The sequence below is a fragment of the Talpa occidentalis genome, unplaced genomic scaffold (assembly GCF_014898055.3).
Source record: "Talpa occidentalis isolate TD23 unplaced genomic scaffold, MPIMG_talOcc4v2.1 talOcc4.9, whole genome shotgun sequence".
NCBI lineage: Eukaryota > Metazoa > Chordata > Mammalia > Eulipotyphla > Talpidae > Talpa > Talpa occidentalis.
Genome location: NW_023605305.1, coordinates 38,478,434 through 38,486,866, shown reverse-complemented (window position 1 = coordinate 38,486,866; position 8,433 = coordinate 38,478,434).

The following is an 8,433-nucleotide window of genomic DNA, read 5'->3' as shown; positions in this document are numbered from 1 at the left end:
GACCGAAGTACACTGCTGAGGGGAGCAGCGGGCGGCAGGAAAGGTCTGCGCGCCATGTGGGACCCTCCTCAGGTGGCCCGGGAGCAGCCGGGGATCGAACTGGTGCTGCAGAGGCTGCGGGCAGCTTCGCAACCCAGTTCTCAACCGCTGCACCACCGGGGAGGCCCTAACACCATGTTATTGCAACAAAAACTCTTCATTGAACCGGCTGATAGGGGAAGACAGAAACAATGGTGCAATTGTCATTGAGTGGGCAATTTCACAGCCCTCTGAGTATTTTTATTATAAAATTCCAAAAACAAAACATATAGTAAAATTAATGGGTCCCCTCGCTCCTGATCCTACCCAGTAGTTCTCTCCAGAAGAACTCTCATCAACCCAATGTTACTAGGTGTTCATGAATTTTTTTTTTTGACTTCTATGAACAGTTTAATTTTTTTTTGTTTTGTTTTACTCAAGTAGCGCTGGTTTACAACATTAAATAGTTGCCAGGTGTGTAGTGTCATCCACCAGCATCTGTATGTGCTGCAGCATTTTCTTTTTTTTTTTTTTAAATAATAAATTTTATTTTTATATTCCCCCATACAATTGCAAACGCCCCATTCTGACCCCAATCCTTCCCCTCCCGCCCCCACCCCCAAAAAGTGTCTCTGGTTCATAGGTTTTTGTTGATTTTGATTTTCACTTTCTTATATTCATTTTCCTGGTCCCTTATTTAAGTTTTCTAGATTCCTGCTATGAGTGAGACCATCCGGTATTTTTCTTTTTCTTTTTGGCTTATTTCGCTGAGAATGATCCCTTCCAGCGCCATCCATGTTGCTGCAAATTGCATGTGTTTATCTTTTTTGAATGCTGAGTAATATTCCATGGTATATATGTACCACATCTTCTTGATCCAGTCATCTATTTTTGGGCATTTGGGTTGTTTCCAAAGCTTAGCTATTGTAAACAGTGCTGCTATAAACATAGGGTGCACGTGTTCTTTGGAATTGATGTTTCTGTGTCCTTTGGGTAAATACCTAGGAGTGGAATGGCTGGATCATATGGAAGCTCTATGTTTAGTAGGTCCAGAAATCTCCACACAGCTCTCCATAGTGGTTGGACCAGTTTGCACTCCCACCAACAGTGCAGAAGAGTTCCTTTTCTCCACACCCTCGCCAACATTTGTTGTTGCTAGTTTTTTTAATATGTGCCATTCTCACTGGTGTGAGATGGTATCTCATGGTAGTTTTGATTTGCATTTCCCTGATTACAAGTGATGTTGAACATTTTTTCATATGTCTGTTGGCCATTTGCATTTCCTCTTCAGAGAAGTTTCTTTTTAGCTCTTCTGCCCATTTTTTGACTGGATTATTTTCTTTGTTGTTGTTGAGTCTCATCAGCTCTTTGCAGATTTTTGTGATCAGTCCTTTATCATTAGTGTTGTGTGCAAAAATGTTCTCCCAGTTGGTGGGGTTTCTCTTTGTTTTTGTTATTGTCTCTTTTGCTGTGCAGAAGCCTTTAATTTGATGTAGTCCCAGCTGTTTATCTTTGCCTTCACTATCACTGCTTTGGGTGATGTGTCTGTAAAGATGTCTTTGATGTGCAAATCCCGTAGTGTTTCGCCTATATTTCCTTCTATGTATTTTATGGTTTCAGGTCTTATGTCTAGTTCTTTAATCCATTTTGAGTTGATTTTTGTGTATGGTGTGAGGTAGTGGTCAAGCTTCATTCTTTTGCATGTAGCGACCCAGTTTTCCCAGCACCATTTATTGAATAAACTTTCTTTGCTCCAATGCATAGTCATTGCTCCTTTGTCAAAGATTAGTTGACCATAAATCTGTGGGTTTATTTCTGGATTTTCTATTCGATTCCATTGGTCTGTATGTCTGTTCTTGTTCCAATACCATGCAGTTTTGATGATTATGGCTTTGTAGTATAGTTTGAAGTCTGGGAGTCTGATGCCTCCATTTCCTTCTTTTTTTTCAGGAGAGCTTTGGCTATTCGGGGTTTTTTTTGTGATTCCATATGAATTTCATCAATAATTGTTCTATTTCTTTGAAGAATGACATTGAAATTTTGATTGGAATAGCATTGAATCTGTATATTGCTTTTGGTAGGATGGCCATTTTAATAATGTTTATTCTTCCAATCCATGAGCAGGGGATGTCTTTCCATTTCTTTGTGTCTTCTTCTATTTCTTTTAAACAGTGTTTATAGTTTTCTTTGTATAGGTCCTTTACCTCTTTTGTTAGATTTATTCCCAAATATTTGATTTTTTTTGTTTCGCTAATAAAAGGGATGGTTTTTTTTATTTCTTCTTCTTCAGATTTATTGTTTGTGTATAGGAAGGCTACTGACTTTTGCGTGTTGATTTTGTATCCTGCCACTTTACTGAACTGATTGATGAGTTGAATTAGTTTTTCTGTGGAGTTTTTGGGGTTCTCTATGTATACTATCATATCATCTGCAAATAGTGATAGCTTGACTTCTTCTTTTCCTATTTGGATTCCTTGGATGTCTTTCTCTTGTCTTATTGCTCTGGCTAGGACTTCCAGTATTATATTGAAAAGCAGTGGTGAGAGTGGACATCCTTGTCTTGTTCCAGATCTTAATGGAATTGCTTTCAGCTTTTCACCATTGAGAATGATACTGGCTGTTGGCTTGTCATAGATGGCCTTTATGATGTTGAGGTATGTTCCTTGTATCCCAAGAATTTTAAGGGCTTTTATCATGAATGGGTGTTGCACTTTGTCGAAAGCTTTCTCAGCATCTATTGATATTATCATATGGTTTTTATATTTCTTTTTGTTGATGTGTTGGATAACGTTGATTGATTTTCAGATGTTAAACCATCCTTGTGTCCCTGGAATGAATCCAACTTGGTCATGGTGAATTATCTTATGGATACATTGTTGGATTCTGATAGCTAAAATTTTATTGAGGATTTTTGCATCAGTGTTCATTAGGGAGATTGGCCTGTAGTTTTCCTTTTTTTGTGTTGTCCTTCTTGGTTTTGGTATTAGTGTAATATTGGCTTCATAGAACGTGTTTGGTATTGTCCCTTCCTTCTCAATTTTTTGGAAGAGTTGTGAAGGATAGGCACTAATTCGTCTCTGAATGTTTGGTAGAATTCATTTTAAATCCATCAGGTCCTGGGCTTTTGTTTTTGGGGAGGTTTTTGATTACCATTTCAATTTCGCTGCTTGTAATTGGTCTGTTTAGGTGTTCTATTTCTTCTTTATCTAGCTTTGGGTGATTGTAGAGTTGTAGGAATTTGTCCATCTCCTCTAGATTGTTGAACTTGTTTCCATATAACTGTTCATAGTAGTTACTGATTATTCTTTTGATTTCTGCTGTGTCCGTTGTGATTTCTTCTCTTTCATTTGTGATCCTGTTTATTTGTGCTTTCTCCCTTTTTTCCTTTGTGAGCCTGGCTAGGGGTTTGTCTATTTTATTTATTTTTCAAAGAACCAGCTCTTGGTTTCATTGATCTTTTGGATTGTTTTTTTAGTTTCGATTTCATTTATTTCTGCTTTGGTTTTTATTATTCTTTTCTTCTACTGGTTTTGGGGTTTTTTGTTGTTCTTTTTCTAGATCTTTGAGCTTCGAGATTAGGTTGTTTCTTTGAGTTCTTTCTTGTTTTTTAATGTGAGCTTCTATTGCTATATATTTTCCTCTTATTACTGCTTTTGCTGCATCCCATACATTTAGGATATTGGTGTCCTCCTTGTCATTCAATTCAAAGAATTTTTAATTTCTTCTTTGATCTCCTCGTTAGTCCAGTGGTCTTCCAGTAGTGTGGTTTTTAATCTCCATGAGGTAGGAGAGTTCCTTGCCTTCTTTTTATGGTTTATTTCTAGTTTGATGCCTTCATGGTCAGAAAAGATGGTTGGTATGATTTCAATCTTGGTGTATCTGTTGATGTTTGTCTTGTGCCCCAGTATGTGATCAATCCTGGAGAATGATCCGTGTGTGCTTGAGAAAAATGTGTACTTCGTTTTTTTTGGGTTTAGTGTTCTATAGATGTCTGTTAAGCCCAAATGCTCTAGATCCTTATTTAGAGCTTTAGTTTCTTTACTTATTTTTTGTCTTGTTGATCTATCCATTGTTGATAGTGGTGTGTTGAATTCTCCCACTACATATGTGTTTTCTCTGATGTCTGTTTTCAGAGAGGACAACAGTTGTCTGATATATTTTGGTGCTCTTTCGTTTGGTGAGTATATGTTAATGAGTGTTATTTCTTCTTGAAGTATTGTCCCCTTGATCATAGTGTAGTGACCATTGGGGTCTCTTTTATTTTTTTTGAGTTTGAAGTCTGTTTTATCTGATATAAGTATAGCTGTTCCTGCTTTCTTTTTTGGCCCATTTGCTTGCAGGATTGTTTTCCATCCTTTGACTTTGAGCCTATTTTTATCTTTTGTAGCTAAATGTGTTTCCTGGAGACAGCAAAAGGTTGGGTTTTGTTTCTTAATCCAGGCTGCAACTCTGTGTCTTTTAATTGAAGAGTTTAGTCCATTTACATTTAGAGTTAATATTGATATGTTAGCATCTGTATTGCCATGTGTTTTTCTTTCCTTTGATTTTATTTATTCTTTTAATAACTTTTTTTTTTTTGTTCTTCTTTCATTGTTATTCGTCCCTCTGAGGTTCTGGCTTTAGGATTCCTTTTAGTATTTTTTGGAGTGGGGGTTTAGTCGTAATGAAATTCCAGAGTTTCTCTTTGTCTGGAAGGTCCATATTCTTTCTTCATGGAGGAAAGAGAGCTTTGCGGGATAGAGTTTTCTTGGTTGGCATCTGTTTTCTTGGAGTCTGTTGACTATGTCCCTCCACTCTCTCCTTGCCCGTAGTGTTTCTTCAGAGAAGTCTGATGTCAGCCTGATTGGTTTCCTTTGAATGTTATCTGTTTCTTCCCTCTTGTCAGCTTCATTATTTTTTCCGTGTCCTGGATTCTGGGGAGCTTTACTATTATGTGTCTTGCTGTTTTTCCTTTCGTCGTGGAAGTTTGGTGTTCTTCTTGCTTCTTCGCATTTGGGAAGTTCTCTTCAATTATCTCCTGGATATTTTCTCTGTTCCTACATCTCTCTCCTCTCCTTCTGGAATTCCTATAACTCTTATATTTCCTTTCCTCATGGAGTCAGATAGTTCCCGAAGTCTTTCTTCATTCTTTTCCTTCGTTACTTCTCTTTCCTTTTCTGTTTTGGTTCTTTTATTTCTGTGTCTTCAAAGAGTACTTATTCGTTCTTCCATTTCATCTATTCTGCTTTCATTGCTTTTCCCAGAGTTCTTTAGTTCCTCCATTAATTCTTTGATCTCCTGCATTTCTTTTACTTCCCTCTTTAGGGACTCAATTTCATTCTTCTGACCGTTGTTTTCCCTCTTTAGGGACTCAATTTCCTTCTTCTGATCTATCACTATTTTAATCATGGCAATTTTAAATTCTCTTTCTGAAAGGCTCAGAAGTTCTTCCAAGTTGCTGTCGTTGCAATCTGGGGAGTGGTTTCTTTTTGTGGTGTGCTTCTTTCCTGAGGAGTTGTTAGGTTGCGTGTGGTTCTTCTACTCCCTAGTGTCTGTTTCTAATTTGTCATATGCATTGGGGACACTGTGTTGCTCGGACTGGCTGGCATCTTGGGTGAACTTCTCTGCTCCCCTCTGGATCCTCCAGGAGCCATCTCTGGCTTCTGGGGGAGCTTTCTGCTGGTTTTAGGCAGTTTTTACTGAAGAAATGTCCTGTTCAAAAATGGCAAAGCGGGATGCAGTCCATGCGCCTCCGGTTTCAGTCACACTCTCTGCGCACCCGGTCTGCCCCGGACGTGGGTGCTGCTCCCTCTGTGGGCTCAGACTGCTGGTCGAAAGGGGCCTGGCGTGGGCTAACTTCCCGGCTGGCCACTGGGTCCTCCAGAAGCCTTCTGCCCTTTTCAAGCAGTCTTAAGAAATTTCCTGTTCTATGGGGTTAGTGACTTTTTTTTTCTGGTCGCTAGGTGGCCGCCAGAGATCTCTCCTATTGTCCTTGGGGGGCTTTTTTCGCCTCCCCCCACCCCATGGGACAGGGAACAGAGCGGGAATGGTAGGGTAACCTCAACAGCTTTGGGGTGCTGTGTCTGCCTGTGCCCCACCATCGTGGAGAACCCACGCCCCGAATTTCGTGCCCCGTGTCTCAGTTCAAAGCCCTCAGGTCCAGGACGCGGGGCTGTAGTCCAGTTCAGTGGCGCGGGAATGGCGCCTTTTGCACCGCTCCCGTGCCTGGGCGCCTGGTTCCTGCTCACTCAGTGAGGGGTTTCACCCCCTTGAGGGCCTCTGCTCGTCTCCCGACAAGCCTAGGTCGCAGGGCGGGGACCTGGGCAGCCGCGATCCAGGTCTGCATTTGCTTTTCAAGCGCGCCAAGCGCGCCGTTTTTCCGCGCAAGCTTACCGGCAGCCCGGGCTGTGTGCGCGTCTCCAGGGGTCTTTGTTCTTCTCTAATGGCGCCCGGAGCCGTTCGCTCACCGCCGAGGCGGATCCTGCAGGGTTCTCCACAGCTCCCGTTCACGGGGTGTGGTGGCTGCAATAGTTCCTTTCCACTCAAAGTCCCACTTGCTGCGTCGTTTGTTCTTGTTGGCGTTTTGGTTGTTGTTTTCCTCCTCTCTGCTGGTCGGAGAGTGCCGACTCTGTGGGCGGGGGAGGGGAGCAGGGTTCTGCGCTTTCTCCCTTCTGGTCCTCTTTTATGGCCACTTTCTTCTTCGGGCAGTTTGCTGGAGTCGTCCGTTTTATCTTCCGTGTGTCCAGTTCTCACTGGGACCTGCCGCTTTTCCTCCCTATTAACTTTTTTTAATGGAGATCTTACTCGCAGCGTCTCCTCCTGTTCATGAATTTTTGCCCATAGAAATCACACTTTACACACTGTCTTGCACCTCATTTTTTACACCTTAAACTGTATTTTGATGATTGTTCTGTATCAATATATATATATAAATTCTACTGTCAAACTATTGAATAACTATGTAGGATTCCACCAGAGTACACACTGAACTTTACATTAATATTTTCTCTCTTTCCACTAAAAGCAATGTCACTGTGTTTCTGATGTGTGACTGTGTACATATGTACCATTTGCACGTGTTTCCAAATGGTGAACATGCTGTATCAAGGTTCAATATATTAAAATGTAAGAATTTTAGGATAACTTCTCAACAGAAATTGTCCATCTACAATCCTATAGGAGAGACTTTTTCCATATCCTTCTGACACAATTATCTAATTTATTGACCCAGGTCAATCTGAGAAGTGAAAGATCTCCTGCAAGTTTTAGTTACCTTTGTCTAATTATACACAAAGTTGATTACCTTTTTTATTTACTATTTGGATACAAGTTAAATATTTTTAGAGTGCTATTTGATTTTTGACATAACTATTTTCATCTTATGCAATTTTTTATACTATATGCCTTCTGGGTTTAGGTTGTGCTTAGAAAGGACTTCCACATTCCAAGATTTTTCCAGTTGTTTGACATTTCCAAATCTTATGGTTTTTATATTTGTGTTAAAATTTAGAGCAATGTGGAATTTACACTGCTATTATATCTATATACGATGTGATATAGGAAGTGAGTCTTGGCTTTCTCTAGGTTTATAGGTCCTTGACAATTTATTGAACGTTTCATTATTTCTCACATATGTAAATAATACTTTAACACGCAGCATAAATGAATGATTTTTTTTCTCCCTAACTATGGAAACACCTCTTTGGTCTCGCCTATGTTGTTAGCACCCAGTGTTGCACTGGTCTCATCACTGAAGCTCTACATACAGGATAACATACTCATATTTGTTTCTCTCTCTGTATTACCTGATAATTTTTTCAAGCAAATTATACATTTTCATATTAGTTGTATAAACTGGTAGCCTACCCATCTTCACAAAGTCATCTTTGAATAAGAACACATTACATTTACAATTGAACTAGAGAATTCACTTGAATATATATATTATATATATTATATATATATATATTATATATATATTTAATATTTATAATAGAATTCTTTTGTGTGTGTGTGCATATCGTAGCATCTCAATAGGTTTTACCCCTAGGTAATTTTACACCTATTGCAAGTTTTGTCTCTCTCTGCTAAACCTTTGAATGCAGGCTTCTATAAGGAAGTATTTAGGTTCTCTGTGCCATACTGTCTTTGTGGCAGCTACTCAGCTCTGCTATTGGGGACTTCATGCAGCCATAAAAAGACCCATGAATGAAGAGGCATGGTGGTCTCCAGTAATGGTGACAAAACAGGCGCAGGACAGATCTGGCCTAGAGAAAAGAATTGTCAACTCCTGTTATTAAGTTATTTGTTTCTTCCTTTAAATGAGTAAAACCAACATTTAATCTATCTGATATGTGTGAGGCCCCGATGTCCTTTAGTCTTTATGTACTTTTGATTGTTAAAACCTTTTTGAGTTGAATGAAAACACAAACACTC